Below are 21,769 nucleotides of genomic sequence, written 5' to 3' on the forward strand. Positions count from 1 at the left end.
CTCCATAGGCTCGACATACAAAAGAGAGAGATGCGAGATTTCTAACAATTCCTAAGCCCAAATGCATAGTGTGTTCACACCCATATTTAAAAGTGCATCACTTCTTACTTCTAACTAAAACCAAAAGAATCCTCTGTCTTCCTCCGCCACCAGCATCCTCCTCAGCTCAGGCCATATACCTACCAAGCCCGGCTGATTTATTTCCTTTTCCCCGGCTTTCCCGATTGACCGACTGGGATGCATTAATCAAATCAGTGACACACCAGGGAGATGTGTTTTTGAGGCAGCCCAGTTGGCGCGTCCCCCTCCAGCTGGGAGGACAAAGACTGGTCTGTGTTGCCGGGAGCTGGCAAGGAGGCCGTAGTACCTGCCGGCTCTGTGCACATGTACACGACAGGGACTCCACCCCGGCAAGTGGTGAGTCAGCCCGATGATACACCGGTTGTCACAGCGCACCAGGGTGGAGACCTGGAAGTCCGCGGGCCGGTAGGGGCGGAGGGAACGGTTTGCATGCCCAACCATTCCAACAATGTAGCTTACAGGAAAAAAAAAATTGCAAAACACCGAAGCCCTGTGCCACCAAGTTTTTCCATCAATACCAGGCTTTGCACAGCTTCCAGATCCGCCCCGGGGACAGATGGGAGGGGGAAACGGTCACAGCACATTCGTAAGCGTCTGGGGTTGGTTACCTCCCACCAGCTCCCTCCAGGACACGGGCTTGCACACTCTCAGGCGTCCCCCATGCACACAGGCGCCGTGGATTCTCTGAGAGGGGGTGCTCACGTGTCACTGGGGCGCTAGAAACTAGCACAGATACTGATTTTAAATGAAGAATCCCCAAACAGAAAATCTTCCAGAAAGGTAACTGGGGCAGAAGGGGCGGTGAGGTGGGTGGCCAAAAGCTGGGGGCTTTTCCTCCAGGGCGTTATTCTTTGGTTTTCTGTCCTTCGGCCACTTTGATGATGAAAAAGCAGACTTTCCAAATAGTGCTGGATTGAATGAAATCAGGATGTAGTTCTGGAATGACCAGAAAGATACAAAACTCAGTAAAAAGACTTTAGTGCAGTGAGTTCATTCATTCATTCATTCATTCATTCATTCAGGAGCTCACTTTTAAATGACTGCACAGAAATATATTTGGCAGGGGCCCTGGGTGGCTCAGTGGTTGAGCGTCTGTCTTTGGCTCAGGGCATAATCCCAGGGTTCTAGGATCAAGTCTCACATCAGGCTCCCCACAGGGAGCCTGCTTCTCCCTCTGTCTGTGTCTCTGCCTCTCTGTGTGTCTGTCATGAATAAATAAATAAAATCTTTAAAAAAATGTATTTAGCAGAAGGGCAACTGTTTCCCTTTTCTTTGTGACAGGGACCAACCCCAAGGTCCTATGAAGGTTGGTCTGTCTTTTCCTGTCACTTCATTATGACTTTGGTTAAGGATGGCTGGCAAGATTAAGGATCATTGAACTTTGTATTCTTCTGGGTTTTTTGTGTTTTTTTTTTTGTTTTTTTTTTTTTGTCTCTCCAAACATTTTTGGCTTTCACAAACTTTAATCTCTGTTCACTCCTCTTAACTCTGGGCTTTTGTTTTTGGCCTTATTTGGACAGAACCCATGATCTATTTCTGTTTCTTCAGCCCTGGTGCCTGCAAAAATCACGGTGGGCCTCCCCAGCCCTCCAGGGCTCCAGGCAGCAGGAGACCAGCTCGGGGCAGAGAGTCCTGGAGCAAATGGGGCCTTCTGCACTATCCCCACTGCTGGTTCCCAGCCCACCTATCCTGCTCCCTTCCGAGGGGCTTGCTCCAAGCACTGCTCTCTCGGCCTGGATGTCTTTCCCATACCTGCTACTGTAAGCCCTTCTTATCCTTCAAGATCTGCTTCCTCTCTCACCTGTCCCAACACGAGTTCTCAGGTACTCCCAAGGGGACTTCACCCCTTCCTCTTCTTTCTTCCTGGAGAGCTGTGTATTTTAATGCAGAGGTACAGTCACGCGCCTCACCAGTCTGTAAGCGTTTGAGGTCTCAGGAGGCAAGAGTCACATCATCTGCCCCTCGGTGTGCCCACTGTGGCTTGCTCGGTACTCAGCGTAGAGTCAGCAGCCTCCACGTTTAGCCAGCACGTATTTGCAGCACGCCTACTTTGTGCTGGCGTGAAGCTCGGCCTCCGATCCAGAGCAAGACGGGGGCACAGGGTCTGCCTGAGAATCTAAGCGATTGAACTGAGCCCTGCCATTTGCCCATCTCATGTTGTTGCTCCCCATGCGTCTTTCTCCCAGCCTGTACACCTGCTTATTCCCCTGGATGAACAGGTGGCTTTCAAACCGTGGCACACGCTCACTGCCAGGCTTCCTCCTCTTACCTCACCTTCACATCTGCTTTCTCTCCATCACATGCTCTGAGGCAGGCTTCAGATGCCATTGTCTGTTAAGTGCCTTGGGTCCCGGGGAGAGGTGACCAGGCATAATGTGGTTGTCTAGGGAAGACGATTGTCACAGGCCATTTGGAAGGTTCTTTCTAGCTCCCATGACCACTTTCTCTTTAGTGACCCAGCCCGGGGGAGCAGCTGGAGCTCTACTAAGTTCTTTTTGCCCCAGGCTGGTTACCTGGTCAGGTTTGGCGGGCTGTTGGAACTGTGGATGAGAAACCGAGTTGGTGGCCTCAAAGGTTGGGAGTATGGCCGGTTGGTCTGGCTGCGTTCTTTCCCACAGTTCTCCTGGGAAGGTCTCTTAACAGATCTAGGTGCCCTCTTAGATGGGAGGAAATAAACGGTTATTTCATTAAGTAAATAATTATTAAATAAATTATAATTAATAAATTATAATTATTATCATCTGTAAACAAATAAATATTAAATAGACCTTTATTGTTTGCAGCATTTATAGTCTTTGTGGTCATCTAATTTGAAGTTTTAATCCCCTTATTTCATGCCTCAATCCATTTTGTCACAGGCTTTTTAAATGCCAATTTCAAGACACAGGTGAAAATATATTGAGGTGGTCTCTTGTCCAAATTTGATGAAAGTAATAATCCTGGGGCACCCCAGGCTGTAAAGAAAGGCTGATGTGTAGAGATTTGGTGTGACTCTGGTGTTAAGACTTAAATGTGCTCAAGGAAATGCGCCTTGTTGAGTAAGGTATAACGAAGGCAGAGGATTTCTTCCTGGCGATTTTTCTGATATGCCAGTCACCCACAGTGTCCTCATCATCATTTCACGCCCCTGGCCAGAACCTCACACCCCTGCTGGGCACACCCTCCTCTCATTGACTGTGGCCTCTGCTTGGAAAATCTCCCCTTACATTTTAGAAAAAGCAGATCCTTCCAATCCAGGCGTGTAAAGGAGGAGTCCTCTTCTGAAACCCAACACTGTACACACCTACCAGGACAAGAAAGAGCTAGAAGCCCTTGCTGGACCTGTCCTGTAATCCCCTTGGAGCCCTGTCAGCCCTTTGGGCTGTGGTGGAGGTTGGGTGGAGAAGGAGCTACTGGGGATGTGGATGGGAGCCCTGCCCACACTGCTGCCCCTCCCTGGGGTTCCCTTAGACACCAGCTTTGGTGTCACACCCTTCACCAGCCTGAGGGCCCAGGAGGGAAGTAGCACAATGAAGTATTTGGATTCTTTACAGATCCAGGGAATGAGGGTGGGAGGCTAAAATATTGCAGACATAACCCAGGCCTTCCCTGGGAGTGATAACAGAACATCCTGATTTCAGTCTGTGTCTTTAAAAAAAAAAAGGATGTATTTATTCATGAGAGACACAAACATAGAGAGAGGCAGAGACAACAGGCAGAGGGAGAAGCAGGCTCCCTGCAGGGAGCCTGATGTAGGACTCGATCCCAGGACCCCGGGATCACCACCAGAGCCAAAGGCAGATGCTCAACCACTGAGCCACCCAGGCATCCCTGTACATCTCTTTAAAAGGAAAAGAATAACACGCAGAGTTTGGCTCCTCTGGGAGGAATTGAATTGACTGCCAGGCCCGGGGCACCTGCAGTGCAGGGAGGTGCAGGGGAGGGGGGACACACAGTGCTCATTGAGATGAAGAGGACAAAGCTCCTCTAAGTTTGTCCGGATGTGAGATGTGGGTACCAATTGGAACAGAGGGATGAACGAGCTGTTCTGAGAGCCTGGATGGAAGAGGTGGCTGGAAGGCTAAGAGACAACTTCGGACAGAGCTGATACTTAGCTGGTCTGTGCAGAGGAGGAGGATTTTGTCTGAGAAGATCAGGGGAAATGCAGTAGAAAAAGAAGGAACAATCCAAGCAAAAACACATTCATTCTCCTCCCCACCCCACCCCCACCTTTCTCTGCCCTCCAAGGGTGAAGGGGGGGGAGAGCATACCTCGGATGCAGCCCTTCAGTGCCAGGTAGCCTTCACGCAGCAGTGGCCACAGAAACATCCTCAGTAAAATGCCAGTAATCACACTTCGCTCAGGATGGGGAGATGAGTTCACATTGGTCTGAAGCGCCCAGCACAGCGTGGGCCAGAAGAACTGCATGCATGCTGGGGGTGATCGAGATAGATGGGGGCAAACGGTGGCCCCAAGCCTCAGAGCCCAGCTACAGGGTGCCCTTTTGGGGAGGTAGAGGGGTGCTAGCACTCACTAACCCAGAGAAGAGGACCACACATTGAGGCCAGGTCGGGAAATGTACATTTTAAGGTGTCCATAATGTAACTCGCTGTCACCCTCACTACCTCACTGCATGTCCGTTTTCTTTCTAGACAAGGGGTCAGGACCTCCAAGAGGACAAGTCTTTTTTTTTTTTTAAGGTTTTATTTATTTATTCATGAGACAGAGAGAGGTAGAGACACAGGCAGAGAGAGAAGCAGGCTCCCTGAGGGGAGTCCAGTGTGGGACTTGATCCTGGGACTCCAGGATAACGCCCTGGGCCTAAGGCAGGTGCTCAACCGCTGAGCCACCCAGGCGTCCCGAGACAAGTCTTGCTGCAGTCATCCTGTTAAGCAGGAGCCAGAGCTGCAGGCTCAGGTATGCTTCCTGCAGCCTCAGAGCTCTGCGCCAGCCAGGTGACCCAGGAGGCTTCCTCTGGCCCATTTCCCCCCTCTCACTGGGATTCACCCTTCCCGGATACTTTGCACCCAATTGGACCCACCCAGTCCTCCCACCTCTCATTTGGATGCTGCTTTTGTACGTAAATAAAGAGAGCAAAGGCAGGCAGGTGTGTCTTTCTCCCTACCGTGAGAGCCTGTGTGACTGGTGCTTTCCAGGCAGAAAGAGCCCCTATCTTCAATTTTTCTTCCTTCTAGACTTTTGTCATCCTTCGTAAAGAGCTAGATAGTCATTTGTATACTATGACTTTCTCTGCTAGACCTCTCCTTAATAATGGAAGCACACATACAAAACAATTACCTTCAGCTGTTTGGGGAAGAATCTATATTCTTTTTTTTTTCTTTTTCTAGAATAAGCTGTGTCCTTACCAGAACACAATGTTTATGAAATAAAAGTTCAGCAGTAATCTCTTTTGCAGGATTGAGAAATAACTAGGTTCAGATGCATTCTTCCATTTAGTTCTTAAGAACAAGTCTTTGGATAATAATCCCTAGTTTGGAATATAATCACATGACTGAGTAATACCAGAGTTTTCTTATAAGTACAGAGAAAAAACTTACTTTCTTGGTGAAAAGCAAATGATAAAACAAGCATTAGGGGATTTTTAGGATGATGAGCTTTTTCTAAAACTGGTTTGTGGGGATGGATGCCACAACTATACATTTACTAAAACTCATCAAACTATATGCTTTTTAAAATAAGTAAATTTGGGGGCATCCGGGTGGCTCAGTGGTTGAGCATCTACCTTCGACTCAGGGCATGATCCCGGGGTCCTGGGATCGAGTCCCACATCGGGCTCCCTGCAGGGAGCCTGCTTCTCCCTCTGCCTATGACTCTGCCTCTCTCTGTGTGTCTCTCATGAATAGATTAAATCTTAAAAAAAAAAAAAAAGTTTAGTCTTTGTAGCTTCACACAGGACAATGTGTGTCCCAAAGATAACCATCCGTCCACCAGACCTGGACCAGGAGAATGGAATCAGAAGGTAAATGGAGTGAGGTCCGTGTGTACAGCCACTAAAATGAACCAGTCAAACAAGGTTAATTCAGCGGATTCTTATAAAATTTTGCCTCTCTCCACACACATAGCTGTACCCTTTTTGAATTTCACAAAGCAGGCGATTGAGAGTCTTCCCTAATCTTTGTTAATCTCTGTTTTATTGTTTAGAACGGGTTTTGCTTGTTTGCCCCATAGACAGAGCTCAGTAAATCTTGTTCCTCTAAAGTCGCTTTTATCCAGTGTTCTTAGGCCAAGTAGACAGTGTGCTTTAAAGTACTGTTTCTGTTTCTTTTTCCTTCCTTCCTTTCTTTTTTAGATGATGTATTTAAACCATTAGAGCAACATATCATTCTTAATGTTTTAAAACATATAAACCACATGCTGCTGAAAGATGTTATCCTAAAACAGAATGCACTTGTCTGGGGCCTGAGTCTGCGTCCTTGAAAGTCATGTGATCGAATTTGGACAAAAATGTGTCAGAGAATTTGAAATAAATAAATACATACATACATACATACATACATACATACATACATACAAGCAGCAAGCAAGCTCGGGTCTGTGGCTTACAACCAGAAGTGTTTTTAGCCTTCAAATCACACGATGCATTAAAGAAGACTAGAGCAAGCAGAGGAACCCCTCGCCTCTCGCCCAGTCTGGGCTCAGTGTAGGACTGAATCACACCCGAAGCAGACAGGCTGCTGAGCTGTTGCTCGGATTATAACAGGGAGCCTTTCTCAACCCTGGAGGCTTTGGGGGAGGGAATAAAGTTAGGGGAGAAAGCAAAAAGCTTTTATCGCTTTCCTCAGTCCTTCCTAGAATTGGCAGGTTTGCAACTGTATTTGTAGGTCAGCATTTCAAGTGTCTAAAGAAAATGAGGATAGGGTGCTGGAAAAATCAGAAGGGGTCTGGGAGAGATCTGTCTTCACCTCTTTATTTGTTGCTGTTAAGGTCCTTGCTGGCGATTCTGTTGGTTGGTAGGTTTTGCTGTCTCTCTGACGCCTGGAGTGCTGGAATTAGACCCTGCAGCCAGGAGGCTGTTAGTTGGTCAGGAAATTCCAAATGGGTATAAATAAATTCTCTGCGGCAGCTCCTGGGCTCTCTGCCTGCTGCTGTGTGTAGTCCGTTTAATGATGAGGGAAGTATGCTGGAGACTTGGCTTCCTGCTGGCTGAAAATCACAGTGACTTTGTTTCTGGGGAGGTGAGTAAGCAAGGCCAAAAGAAGCAAAAAAAAAAAAAAAAAAAAAGCGAGCGAGAAGTTTGGGGAGCAGGGGTGCTGGTGAAGTATGAGCTCTAGCTCTGTGTGTTATAAAGTGTTTGCTTTGATTACAAGCTGGAGAGGATAACTCAGCACTTGACTTTTTGGTCCACTGATCATTTCAGCTCGAGCTCTGGCTTCAACATAGAGATGTTGTTGTCGCGCGAGTGAAATGTTGTACGTATATGCTAAGGTTTGTGTTTATGGTTTCTTTAAATTCCACAATGTCCCCCTTTTGTGTGTGTGTGTGTGTGTGTGTGTGTGTGTGTGTGTGTGTGTCTAAATCCATTTTTGGTCATTTGTCTTCAGCTCTGTTTTTCTCATGGGGAACTGTTCTGTGTGCCTTAAAGCTGACTTCTTGTTCTTATATAAACACCATAAAACAAAATACAGGCTGTGATTCATACAATTACTTCAGTTCTCTCCCATCCCACCCTACCCCACCCCCCAAAAAAACCCTCCTGTGCTGCTTTGTTAGAAAAGCCCTTTCTGCCTCACTGTCCCAGCTTGTGCCTCTCCTCTGCTTTCCACAGACTTCTCCTTGGAACTGCCACATTTCCTATTTACACTTAGAGCAACCTGTTATTTTTGAAGAAAGTTTGGAAAACAGCCTGTAGGCCCCAGGCTAGCTCTCTTCTTCTGTGCATGCAGGACAGATTCAGGCTGTATTTCGGCAGTGTCTCTTCAGATGAGAGAGTGAACATGAGAAAGCACTGCCTGGGGAGGGCGGGGGGGGGGGGTAGGGGTAAAAGGCAGGTCCCAAAGTGCCCGTAGCTACTTCCAGACAGATTTGGGACAGAGAGTGGCTGTGTCTGAGAGTTGGCGCTGGAGAAGAAGGCTGTTGTGTCAGCCTCAAGGCCCCTGTGTGTCATGTGCCTCCTGAACACAGAGTGCCTTTGATGAAGACATAGCCCTTCCGCTCCCTTTCCACTTGCTTCCCTCCAGCTGCTCACCTGCAGCCCGGCTTCTGGACTCTTCCGGCATGCCCTGAGCCGACGACGGCAAAAGGAAGCTGCATCTGGGGGTGGTTAGGCTGGGCCAGTTGTGGTGATGCATCTGGAAGGATGCTACAGAGTGAAATGCGTGGAGAATGAGACCACCAGGGTCTGCCTGTGCTCATCTGGTCTGACACCTGGTGCAATGCCCTGCTTTCTCCGCTGCATCACGTAGTGCGCAGCCCTGCGACATTCCATGGAAGTATAGTCAGAGAAACTTCCAGGAGTTACAGCATCCCACCAACCCTCTGATTTTACACATGCAGCACACTGCCCTGTGCTGTTTCAGGTCCCTGCTGCCTGTGGCTTGTCTGTGACCTGGGAAATATTTATAGCTCCTGTTCCTTGCTTTATGAAAATTACACCTTCCCCAATTCAGGCAAGCCAACCTAGACTCCCATGGGGATGTGCTCTATGGTTCTTTTATTTTTTCTTTTTAAGATTTTATTTATTTATTCATGAGAGACACAGAGAGAGAGGCAGAGACATAGGCAGAGGGAGAAGCAGGCTTCCTGTGGGGAGCCTGATGCGGGACTCGATTCCAGGACCCCGAGATCATAACCTGGAGCCGAAGGCAGCTGCTCAACTACTGAGCCTCTCAGGTGCCCCTGCTCTGTGGGTTCCAAAGCCCACGTCTGCACAGTATGTTTAAGAGTGCTTTCCTCTTAGGACTTCAGTAGAGCTGAGAGCATGAGATTGTTCAGAAAAATTAGTGCGGGCAGCCTGGGTGGCTCAGTGGTTTTGCGCCAGAAAAATTAATGTGGATTTGTGTCTCCTTATTATGAGAAGAGAATGTTTTAATTTGGCCATAATTGGTTCTTAAAGGTTAGGGATGTTCCTCTACTTCTGCTTTTGTTTTATCTTACCTCCTTCCTGCATGGCTGATGCTGGACCAGGCCTTCATCTGCCCCTACCCAACACCTGCTCTCTGTGTTCCGTGCACCCTGCACACAAGCATGACCCCTGCGGGGCCTGGTCAGCATCTCCTCCATTCACTCCCAGAAGCACAGTCCAGTGTAGACCTCAAAGTTTCAGCAGACTCATTTTCTAAACACCTCAATCCCTAGCTTCATGGAGTGGGAGAGAAGCATCAGGATAGCGGGAAGGCATTTGGGATCATCTGGGCCACCTCACCAAACAACAGAGGGTGATCCAGTCATAGTAAGTAATAATAACAGACTGCAGGCATCCATCGAAGCAGTCCACAACAACGCTGTGAAGCAGGTCTGTTATTTTCACAATTATGCAGCTGAAATAGGATCTGACTTGCCAACAGCAGCTGGAAAGTGGCAGGCCCAAAATTCAAACCCAGGCAGCCCAGCCCCAGAATGCCTGTTCTTCATCATGACATCTCTTCCTCCGCCATCCCTTACTAATCTGTAGATGCCTTGATGCAGTTTTTCATTTCAACACATACTGAGTGTACCATGTGCCAAGCACTTGGGGATGGAAAAAGGAATTCTATTTCGTTCCCGCACCCTCCCCTACGCCCCAGACACCATCCGTTTGGTGGGGAAAGGACCTACATGTGCCTGCTGATCAGGATATGTAGGGAAAGTGTTTGAGACCCGAGGGAAGAGTGTGACCAGTTCTTCACAGGACAGAGCAGGCTGGGGATAAGTGAAGCTTTTGACAAAGGATGGGCTGTTTGGGTTGGGCCAGGACAGTGCCGTGCAGCTAATTCTGACAGACAGGAAGGGCAGTGCAGGTGGAAGGAATAGAATGAGTGAAGGTGGATGGGCTAGAAAGTTGTTCCGTAGGCTGAGGTTCTGGGTGGGAAGGAAAATGGAAGCTGCCAGATTGGGGCAGAATTGTCGAAGACTTCCAGCACCACAGAAAGGAGCGTGTAGACTTTATTCTCTCTGATGGGGCTCCTGGCATATCCATCTACAACATTAATAATGAAGAAGGTCTTCCCGTTTCCAGGGATACCTCAAACAAATGTCAAATTCCTCAAAGTGTATGTAATTCAGAAGAGCAGAGGCACCAGGCCCTGATAAAGATTAAAAAAAAAAAAAAAAAAAAAAAAGGCTGCCTTATTATTTGCATATAGGAGCAACCCAGAGGGTTGGCAGTGCTCCTGGGGAGTGGCTCCCCGCTCTCCTCCCCTAAAGACATTGATGGCGCAAGCAAAGGAAGCTTACCATCACCTCTATCTCTCATTCTCTCTACCTATGTGTATATGGATACAATTTATTAAGAAATAATTTCAAACAACAAAAATGTAAAGAAATTCTCATACCTCCTTCACCCAGATTCAGATCCCCCAGTGGTTAAAATTTCAGGACATTTGTTTCGTCTCGCTTCGTGTGTGTGGAGGCCTGCCTGGGCCATGTCTCTTTAGAGAACAGATCTTGACCTTTCTTGCATGACATTGATAGTTGGGTTGGGTTTTTTTTTTTTTAAGATTTACTTATTTATTTTAGAGACAGTGTGCAAGAGAGTGAGTTGGGGGGGGCAGGCAGAGGGAGAGGGAGAGAGAGAGAATTTCAAGCAGATTCCCCACTGAGCTCAGAGCCCAACACCAGGCTCGATCTCATGGCCTGAGATCATGACCTGAGCTGAAACCATGAGTCAGATGCTTAGCGGACTGAGCCTCCCAGGAGCTTTGACCTTGATGGTTTTGAGGAGGGCCCTTCTATTCTATAGGATGCCTTTCAGGTAGGATCCATCAAGATTTCCAGACTCACCATTCCTTCTAGGTAGGAACACCACAGAAACGATGCTGTGCTCTTCTCAGAGCTTGCTGTGAGGGGGCGTGATGTTAGCCTTGACCACCTGGTCCACCTGCTTGTCTGTCAGCTTCCTGCACTACAGAGCCCCCATTTTTCCCTTTGTGATTGATCAGTACTTTATGGGAAGGTGTTGTGACGCCACAGCAGTACCCGGGTCGTCGGGAGAAAGTCTCTGCTCATCGGCTTTAGGATCCAGTGATGATGATTCCTTCCCAAATCAGCCACTGTTTTTTTTGTTTGTTTGTTTGTTTTAAAGATTTTATTTATTTATTCATGAGAGACACAGAGAGAGAGGCAGAGATATAGGCAGAGGGAGAAGCAGGTTCCCTGTGGGGAGCCCGGAGTGGGACTTGATCCTGGAATTCCAGGATCAAACCCTGGGCTGAAGGCAGACGCTCCACCACTGAGCCACTCAAACACCCCCCAAACCAGCCGCTATTATAACGGTTGTTATGTGATGATTTTCTGTTTTCATAATTCCTTTATTCAGTAGTTGGCATCTAGTGTATTTATTTATTATAACATCATGGGCTCAGAGGTCCCTGTTTTATTTGCCAGGTTGTAATCTACTGTATCAGTAATCATAACATTTTGATGCCGAAATTTTCCCAGATTGGGACAGTGAGAACGCGAAAGTTTCTGAGCCAGATGGACACTGTATTTTTTTTTTTTAAGAGAAAGCACAAGAGCAAGTGGCAATGGGGGAGAGGGAGAAATCTTGAGCAGTCTTCACTCACTGCGTGGAGCCCATGTGGGGCTTGATCTCACAACCGTGAGATCATTACCTGAGCCAAAATCAAGAGTCGGACGCTTCACCAACTGAGCCACCCCGGTGTCCTGACACTGTCTTTAAATAGCTGATCTGATGTGTGCTGATGTTCGAGAATAACTAATGGGCAAGTGTGTGTTCTCTGAGTTCTCGATGTTGTGTGTGCCTCATGCCGTGCCGGCTACCTGCAGAGAGATCCTTGTCATAGAGACAGACTATGACAGGTGATGCTAGGGACAACCTGGCCTGAAATTGAGCTGCTCAGAGATCAGTTTAGGGAGTGGAAGTCTTGGATTTTTAGCGTGTACTGCTTAGGTTCTTCCAGACTCCACCCTCTATCTTTAGCCTCTGCCCTTAGCTGAATCAGTCCCTGGGCAGGTGTGGGTCAAGTATGGGATGGGGTGGGAGGGAGCGCTAGGGGTGGCAGTAACGTGCTGCCTGTCTTTCCGTCTTGTGCAGAGATGCTTGCTGGCTGTCAGGGGCAGTGTTTTTGCTTCACAAACATGTTCGGTCCCTGCAGTTCCCATCCTAGAGTTTGAAGCACCGAGCCCATTTGTACTCTGCATCTCAGAGCACCAACTCAGACCCTCGTCCATGCCACACGTGTCCCTCCCAGATTAGATTTATCATGTTTTAATGACCTTCAGTAAAGGAAATCCTATCATTTTTCTCTGTGGTGAGTCATCCACTGGTTTAAAGAAAAATATTTTCTTTTTTAACAGTGTAATGAGGTCATGGATAGAGCCCCAGAGCATGAGTCCCGAGAGCCCGTCCTGGTCTCCAGCCCAGCCCAGAGCAGCTGAGGGTTGTCAAGTCTTCTCAGTAGGCCACAGGTCGTCCCAAAATGCAAATTCTAAGTTCTGGTGGTTTTAACACTATGGCTAGCACTTATCCAATTGTTTTTGAAACTCACTCCATGCAAAGGAATTTGTGATACTGGGAGAAAAATTCATGGGGGCTTGGAGCAATCAGTGGAAACCTACTAGAGAATGCTAAAGGGAATTTTAATCCATACCCCAGCATCTAGCCAGAGCAGTCTTCTTATAATGCAAATCTGGGGAGCACCTGGGGGGCTCAGTCAGTTAAGCATCTGCCTTTGGCTCAGGTCCTGATCTCAGAGTCCTGGGATCAAGCGCCACATCCGGCTCCCTGCTCGGCAAGGAGTCTGTTTCTCCCTCTCCCTTTGCCCATCCCCAAGTTCGTGCTCACTCTGTCTCTCTTGCTCTCTCTCTCTCTCTCTCTCAAATAAAGAAATAAAATCTTAAAAAAAAAAGAAAAGAAAAGAAAAGAAAATGCAAATCTGGTCATTTTGTTCCCTTGCTTGGAACCTTTCAATACCTTCCCAGTGCGCTTCAGAGCCAAAAACCTGTCTCCCCGGCTCTGCATGGCTGGGGCGCAGCCCCCTCTCTGCCTCTCTTGGGGCAGAGCCCTCCTTTCAGTCTCTAAAACTGGCAGGTTTGTCATGTGAAAGTTTCTTTAGCTAGAGCTTCTCCTGTCCTCTTCTCCCGTGCAAGCTCACACCCCGCACGGTGCCCAGTGCACTCCTCAAATACAGCGGAGCACCCTGGAGGCCCCCCACCTCTGGCCCCCACAGCCCCCACCGCTCTGTCCAGCATGCTCCCTTGTACTTGACTTTCATGGTGCTCCTCACCACTGGCCCTTCATTTCTGCAGCCCCCGGGTGTCTCCCCCTGTACTTTGCAGGTTCTCCCAGACAGGTTCTACATCTGAGTGGCTTAGTAGCTCCCAGCAGGATTTGGCACGCACAGTAGGTACTTAATAAATATTTACTGAGTGAGAGGACCAAATCCTTCTTGTGGCCTACTCATTGCACCTTCCCTAGATCAACAGGCCCTTTATGGGTGTGGGATTCTGGAGCCATCATGAAGAGGGGGTGATAATGGCAGACAGCAGAAGATGCGGAGATGGGGTGTGGGTTAATGTCTGTGGGCAAAGGTTAAAAAAGCAGAGATGGGATCAGCCGTGAGAGGAAACGTAAACATTTAGAGGGAGAATCCAAAAGAAGTTAAAAAGAGTTACAGAGATAAGAAACAAGACCACAGTACAGCCCAGCCCCGTGAACAGGCCAAGCCCATAAAATCGTACTTAGGCTGCGTGTGACCGCTCAGTTGGCCTGGCATTTCCCACGCCCTTCTGGCTTGCACCTTTGCTCTCTTTCCTCTCGTAGCTTTCCGTGGGTAGCTGGGTAAAACCGGTGCAACCTGGCGACATCCAGGTGGCATCAGGTACGTTCGTGGGAACAGGAATCCAGGCTTGACAGAACAGGCTCTGACACCTAGTAGGTGCTCCTGATGTGCATGAACGGATGGATGGGTTTGTTAACTGGGAGGGACAAAGAACAGGTTCAAAAGTAACTCTTTGGTAAGTGAAAGAACAGGAGGAAATCTCATCTGTCTTTTGTTATTTTAAAGCAGAATTAGGGGCAGCCTGGGTGGCTCAGCGGTTTAGCCCACCCGCCTTCAGCCCAGGGCCTGATCCTGGAAGCCCAGGGCCTGATCCTGGAGACACAGGATCGAGTCCCGCATCAGGCTCCCTGCATGGAGCCTGCTTCTCCCTCTGCCTGTGTCTCTGCCTCTCTCTGTGTGTCCCTCATGAGTAAATAAATAAAATCTTAAAAAAAAAAAAGCAGAATGAGGGACACTCACATCGTGCTCCTTTTTCTTGTGCGTTCTCCACCAGATGGTGTTGCTTGGAAACTTGGTAACAGGGAAGGTCCTTGGGGCTGAAAGTGTTAGTGCTGACAATGTCATCAGGAGAACTTTCCTGTGAAACCTGTCCAGAAGGATCTAGTCCACTTTACTGTTTCCTCATTGCCACTGGTGCGAGCCCAGAAAAGTGGATTTGCTAATAACTCAGTTGCTATTGTACTTTGAGTAATTAACTTTGTGAGCACTTCTCTCTCTTTCTCTCCCCTCTTCCCCCCTCCCTCTTTCATCCTGCTGGTTTTCTTTCCCACCTCTCAGCCCTAGCTAATGCGGAACCTTTCTGACTGCTTCCAACAACAGGATGCTTGCAACTCAGCTGCTTTTAAATATGGGAATCCATGATAATTATGTGCTTCTCAGGGACTGACTCAGCTCTTGGGGCAAAGCCTCAGTGCTTCGTGGGAGTGGAGACAGCGCAGGTTACGGGAATTAGCAGAGTTCTTCGGTTTTCAGCAGAGTATCTGGTGAAGACAAACACACCAAGTGTGGAAGTTGAGGCACATGGGTGTAAGTATTTTTCATGGTACAGTCAGTCAGTCAGTAGTTGGGCCTAGAGTGTGCAACAGGGAAACCAGAACAGAGAAGTCATTGTATCCTAATAGATGAAGTAATAATAGCAAAAGCCTTGTCCGTTTAAAAATCTACCAGGACATATTCGATCAGAAACCTTTAATATTTGCTCATGTTAAAGAATAGCTCAGGGGCACCTGGGTGACTCAGGGGGTTGAGCGTCTGCTTTAGGTTCAGGTCATGATCCTGGGGTCCTGGGATCGAGCCTTGCGTTGGGCTCCCTGCTCAGTGGGGAGTCTGCTCCTCCCTCTTTCCCTCCCCCTGCTCATGCTTGCTCTCTCTCTCTCTCTCAAATAAATAAAATAAAAAAAAAGGGGGGGGGCGGCGAGAAAGAATGGCTCACTGTGGTAGAATGTGTAGAAAAGGATTTTTGTGTTTTCTTACAAGTGGCATTTTTCACCCTGTCACTGGAACATGATGTTACGGTCCCACTGAGAAGTGGGGGTCTTCAAACTGTGACTTCTATGGCCCACATTCTCAGTCGCCCTGTGGGAAGTTTTTACTCTGCTCAGTGTCCTTAGCATAGGCCATCTCCACCTCAACACTACTGACATCCCGGACTGGATCAACCTTTGTCAAGGAGGGTGGGACTGTCCTGTGCCCTGTACGATGTTCAGCAGCAGCCCTGGCCTCCACTCACGATATGCCAGTAGCACTACCCTTCCAGTGGTGATAACCAAAAATGTGTCCAGAAAAAAAAAATGTGTCCAGACATTACCATATGGCCCATAGGGAGGCAAAAATCACCCCCCCCGCCACCCCATTTGAGAACCACCACTACTAGGTTAATACTGTGACTAGTTTACTACATCTAGTCTAATCTCCCAGCTCCCGATGAATATATTTTTTTGTCTGCTCAAACCAAATATTGTTTGGAAAGTAAGATCATATAATACTTTTTGTTCATCTAAAAGAAATTATTTTGGGGGCATCTGGCTTGCTGGGTCAGTAGAGCGTGTGACTCTTGATCTCAGGGTCTTGAGTTCAACCCAACACATTGGGCATACAGCTTGCTTAAAAGCAGAGATGAAGTTGGGAACCTGGGTGGCTCAGTCGGTTGAGCAGCTGACTCGATTTCAGCTCAGGTTGTGATCTCAGGGGCACAAGATCGAGTCCCACATGGGACTGAGCATGGAGCCTGCTTGAGATTCTCTCCTTCTCTCTCTCTCAAAAAGGTTATTTTTGAGATCTCCATATCTCCATTACACCTTGCTAATGCAGATAGAACTACAAGGAGATTTTAAATTTTTCTTGAGGCCATAAATTGGGCCTCTCTCATGGAGTGCTAAGTTTTATAGGTGGTAAATATCTAAAAAAGTAGAATTACCATCAGTTTGTTGATTTCAGCTTCTCTCTGAACACAGGGGAATTTGGTCTGGACTTGGGACGTTGTCTCTAATTTCGGTCTGGACTTGGGACATTGTCTCTAGTTAGTGTCTCATTTGGTGTTTGGTTACTCCAAATTGCAGACCGTACAAAGCGCGTCATGAGAGAGGGAAGAGAGGGACTCAGGGACCATTTGTGTTTAGGAAGTATGTCAGCTCAAAGATGATGTCAACCCAGGAAGCCATGTACCCACGTGGGGTGACCCATCTGCTTATCTTGACGCAACAATAGAAATGCTAGTGATTCTACCTCTTTGCTTCATTTCTACTTTGTACTTTATTGGGGTTTTATTCCTATATACCCCACTCCCCACTAGACTGTGAGCCTTGTGAAAGTGGGGACCTCAACTCTTGTTCACACTGTGTGAACAGTGCCTGATAAATAGTAAGTGACAATAGATGGATTGGATGGATGGATGGATGGATGGATGGATATTATTACTAAGATTGTTTTTCTTCATGAATATTAATTAAAAGTTGAATGAAGAAATTTTTTATTTGGTTCATCCTCATTTCACAATTGAGGATTATAACATTCTAATTGGTCCCCTTGAATTTAATCTCTTTGCCTACCTTGATCTAATCCGCACACACTGTCAAGCCAGTCTTCATTGATGCTTTTTTAACCTCTAGCATGGGGCTGGGTATTCACCTAAGGGGAACTCTAAGTGGACATGATGCCCCAAGTCTGGGACCTGAGTCTGGTGGCCTCTCTCATACCCAGCCATCCCCCTCTCTACTGAACTCATATGTTCCCAGGCTGTACCAGCCCTCTCTGCCCTGGCTCTTGGCCGTCCACCCCCTCTTTCCTTTTACTGTGTCATTGCTTGCCTTATCTTAAAAACTCAGCTCTTGGGCAGCCCCGGTGGCTCAGCGGTTTAGCCGCCTGCAGCTCAGGGTGTGATCCTGGAGACCCGGGATCGAGTCCCACGTCAGGCTCCCTGCATGGAGCCTGCTTCTCCTTCTGCCTGTGTCTCTGCCTCTCTCTCTCTCTCCTCTCTGTGTATTCTCATGAATAAATAAATAAAATCTTTATAAAAAAAAAGTCAGCTCTTGGTTAACTCCATTCTGTTTTGATTAATTATTCACATACGATCATATTGTTCTTGTTGATAATATGCCTTTGTAGCTGATCTCAATTAGTGTTTAGGATGTTTGGCGTTTATATCCCAGCTAGACTATACCTCCTTTTATTTCTTATAATCCTTCCTCCTACTCTTTCCACTGAATAGGGCCATTTTCTGCACCCAATTAAGCTTTTAATAAATACTATATAATGAAGGCAGAGGTGGTGCCAGGAGCAGTCTCCACCACTGGATTTCCAGACATTTAGAAAATTCTTGTAAACCCCAGGGGACGGCCCTCTGATTCCAGAATATTTGGTTGGAAGCTGTTACTTTCAGGATTCCATTTGCAGACACAGCTAGTGAGCTTTGGCTATATATAAACAGGCATAACCTTGTTAGTCCTCCCCCCCCAAAAAAAAGGTTTCAGGCAGTTAAGAATCTCTTTATAACCCACTTAGAGATTTTTTTTAAACTGCTGTTTTTATTCTTTCCTGATTATTCTTGAACTAATAAAAATTTCTCTAATAAAATGTTTTATTGTAACATCTCCCTAGTTCATCGTTTAACATTTTTCTTCTTTTCAAGATGTGGTCTTAATTTTTTGTGCAGGAGGGGAGACACAGGGGAGAGATTGCTATATCCATTAGAATTCAGAGTAGCTCCAAGGAACAGAGATCCAACACATAAAATAGCTTAACGAAAGAGAAGTTTATATCTCTTTGACAGAGAACTATAGAGGTGGCTTTCCAGAGATAGTATAATAACTCTGATCATCAAAGCTCTTAGAGACCCAGATTTTTTCTAGCACATTGTTCTGCCATCTCTGTGTATGAACTTAAGGTCCAGTAAAGCAGCAAATGTTCGAGTCATCACATCTGCATTCCAGGCGGCAAGATGAACGAAGTAACAAGGAAGAAAGGAGGCCTAAGAACTATCCCTGTCTTTTCTAAGGGAGGTTCCAGGGGGTTGTTTTATGAGGTTTCTGCATATGGGCCATACTAACAATAAAATAGACTAGGGAAATGTAGTCTTTATATATGCCCAACTAGACCAGGGGTCCTATTAGTTTCAAAGATGAGATAACACGTACTGAGAAACATCTGGCTGTCTGCCATGGCTGTCCTGTTCATCCCCCTCCTAAATGAATTGTCTTGGAGTTTATTTCAATACATTTTCTCTTGTTTTCTAGTAACTTCTTATAAATATTTTTCTAAAAGACAAATAACTACATGTCAAAAATTCATAAAATATAAAAAATAATATAAAAACCTTCTAGGATTCTACAACCTAAAGATAAAACCACTGAAGCAGCTTCGTGTGAGAATTGTCTTAAACACTAATGCAGAGCAATTTCTGCCTACAGAGTATTAAGATGTTCTTAAAAATTGTTTATACACAACCTATGTTCCATTGTCCCTTCAGTAAACATGTTTACACGTTTCCTCTGTTCCCCACCTCTTATTAACTGATGTGCGTGGTTGGAAAGGGGGAGCAGTGAAGGAGATCTTAAAAATTAAATTTGTCAAAAAAATTAAATCTGTTGCTCTCCAGGTACTTAGGCAAGCACAGAGAGACAAGACATACATATGGGGAGAAATTGGGAAATCACTCAGGCCCCTAATAAGTGCCATGTATGTGTTCCTGTATGTGAAGATACACTAGAAAGCAAGAGGTAAAGAATGACCCTGGATGTCTTTAATTGCCCAACATGCGCTGGACAGTTGATTGTAAAAATGACACCACGAGAAACACGGGTTGCTGGAGGCTAAAACTTGGGTTGTAAGTCCTTAGGATCGTCTGCCGTAAGCAGCATTAGGAAATAATCCAGCTTAGCATGGTTAAATTCTAACCTTTCCTGATTTCCAGATATACAAGTCCAGAGTTCATTTTGTGGGATAATTCAGCATGACCTATGCCTTTTTGTGAACTAAAGAAATAACCAGAGATGGGCCGGCCTGTTAAGTTCCACTGAAAAAATGTGATGCGTTCTGTTGTGTTCTAAATCCTGACATTCAATCGGTACATCTTAAAAAAGCATTTTGAAGGAATGCTGGGGTGGCTCAGTGGTTGAGTGTCTGCCTTTGGCTCAGGTCATGATGAGGGGTCCTGGGATCCCCGCAGGGAGCCTGCTTCTCCCTTTGCCGGTGTCTCTGCCCCTCTCTCTGTATCTCTCGTGAATAAATAAATACAATCTGTTTCTTTTTTTAAAGAAGGCATTTTGAAGAGAAATAGATAAAAACAAGTTAACCTTTTCTACTGAAACATGGGTGCGATAACCATGTTAAGAAATACACAGAAAAATCTTGGAGTTTACCAAAATATTGATATTGCCACTAAGTGGGGAGACAGGAGTGACATGTTTCCTTCTTTCAATGGCCTGTAGGTGATTTTTCTTTTTTTTTTTTTTTTTTTTTTACATATATGAGAGTGGACTACTGTTGTAACTGGGAACAGGTGAGGTTGGTTGAAGACCTTTCCATCAGGGGCCGAGGCTCAGTGGGGAGAGAACTGGCGTCACTGGCCCATGGCCAGGGGCCAGAAGGCGCGCGCCGCCGACCTGCGGGACTGCGGGGCCCCGGGGGCAGCCGCGCGGACCGTGGCGCCGCCCGCGCCTGGCGCTTGCCTGGGTGGCCCCCGCGCTGCGGAGCTCGCAGCCCGCCGCCGCGCTCTCCCGCGGGGGGCCGGTGCCGCCACGCCGAGCCTCTGCGCGCAGGCCTTAAGTCGCCGGCTTCTTTGGTCCGTCCGCAACCACCCGCACGGAGGCCGCGCCGTTTCCCCGATCGCGGTTTCCGCTCAGTAGGAGAGCCGCGGGTGGCGTCCCGGAGCCGGAGGCGACTTCCCCGGGGAGGGCCGGCCCGCGGCCCCGCGCAGCGCGCACGGATGTCGGACCTCCCTTCACCGGTGGAGACCCACGGAGGGCGTCCGAGCGGGGGCCGCGGCGCGCGGCGAGCCAGCCGGTGAGGGGCGGGCGGCCCGGAGGCGGGGAGCGAGCGGGGAGCGGGCGGGGCCGGTAGGGAGCGCAGCGGGCGCCCGGGGAGGGGTGCGCGGCCGGCGGGGAGCGGTGCGCAGCGGGCGCCGGGTAGGTGAGCTCCGGGCGGCGGTCAGGCCGGCGGGGAGCGGCGCGCACGGGCGCCCGGGAGGAAGGGGGTGCGCCCAGCAGGGAGGTGTGCGCCCGGGAGGGGGGAGTGCGCCCGGGAGGAAGGGGGTGCGCCCGGGAGGAAGGGGGTGCGCCCGGGAGGAGGGGGTGCGCCCAGCAGGGAGGTGTGCGCCCGGGAGGGGGGAGTGCGCCCGGGAGGAAGGGGGTGCGCCCGGGAGGAGGGGGTGCGCCCAGCAGGGAGGTGTGCGCCCGGGAGGGGGGAGTGCGCCCGGGAGGAAAGGGGTGCGCCCGGGAGGAAGGGGGTGCGCCCGGGAGGAAGGGGGTGCGCCCGGGAGGAAGGGGGTGCGCCCAGCAGGGAGGTGTGCGCCCGGGAGGGGGGAGTGCGCCCGGGAGGAAAGGGGGTGCGCCCGGGAGGAAGGGGGTGCGCCCGGGAGGAAGGGGGTGCGCCCGGGGGGGTGCGCCCGGGAGGAAGGGGGTGCGCCCTGGGGGGGTGCGCCCGGGAGGAAGGGGGTGCATCCGGGGGGGTGCCCCCAGCAGGGAGGTGTGCGCCCGGGAGGGGGAGGGCGCCCTGGGGGTGTTGCGCGCAGCAGGGAGGTGTGTGCCCGGAGGGGGGATGTGCGCCCTAGGGGGGGGTGTGCCCGGGGTGGGGGGGTACACCCAGCAGGGGTGTTTGCACCCGGGAGGGAGGGGGTGCGCCCTGAGGGGTGTGCGCCCAGCAGGGAGGTGTACGCCCAGGAGGGGAGGGTGCACCCAGCAGGGAGGTGTGGGTCCCGGAGGGGGCTGTGCGCCCGGGAGGGGGGGGTTGCACCCAGCAGGAGTGTGTGGGCCCAGGAGGGGGAGTGCGCCCTGGGTGGGAGGTGTGCGTTCCGGAGGGGCGTGTGCCCGGGGAGGGAGGGTGTGTGCCCCGGAGGGGGGCGGTGTGCGCCCCGGAGGGGGTTGTAGGCCCAGCAGGGAGAGGAGCGCAGAGGTGAGCCGAGGGGGTGGGTGCACGCGGGCCTGGTCTCTGGACTGAGCCGGCCCCCCCCCATCATCACCCCTCACCCTCACCCCCACCTCGCCTCTGTGGGCTGCAGGAGCCTTGGCTCAATTTTAGAATCGCCAATGGCCGGCTCC

At 49.1% G+C, this 21,769-nt stretch overlaps 1 protein-coding gene across 5 annotated transcripts in view; it reads left to right on the plus strand.

Moving 5' to 3' along the window:
• The window catches only part of KANK1 (KN motif and ankyrin repeat domains 1), a 207,786-nt gene that overhangs the window by 152,117 nt on the left and 33,900 nt on the right, over window positions 1-21,769 (plus strand). The window contains exon 1 of one of the 5 annotated variants that reach the window (XM_055309580.1): window positions 20,425-20,516. The exons of 3 other annotated variants lie outside the window; for them this stretch is intronic. The gene's annotated coding sequence lies outside the window, so the exon portion shown is untranslated. Of the gene's footprint in view, window positions 1-20,424; window positions 20,517-20,617; window positions 20,639-21,769 lie in introns of those variants that run through there. One more of the 5 variants, XM_055309581.1, reaches the window with a different exon arrangement.

This window comes from Nyctereutes procyonoides, unplaced genomic scaffold (genome assembly GCF_905146905.1).
Source record: "Nyctereutes procyonoides isolate TBG_1078 unplaced genomic scaffold, NYPRO_anot_genome, whole genome shotgun sequence".
NCBI classification, from domain to species: Eukaryota; Metazoa; Chordata; class Mammalia; order Carnivora; family Canidae; genus Nyctereutes; species Nyctereutes procyonoides.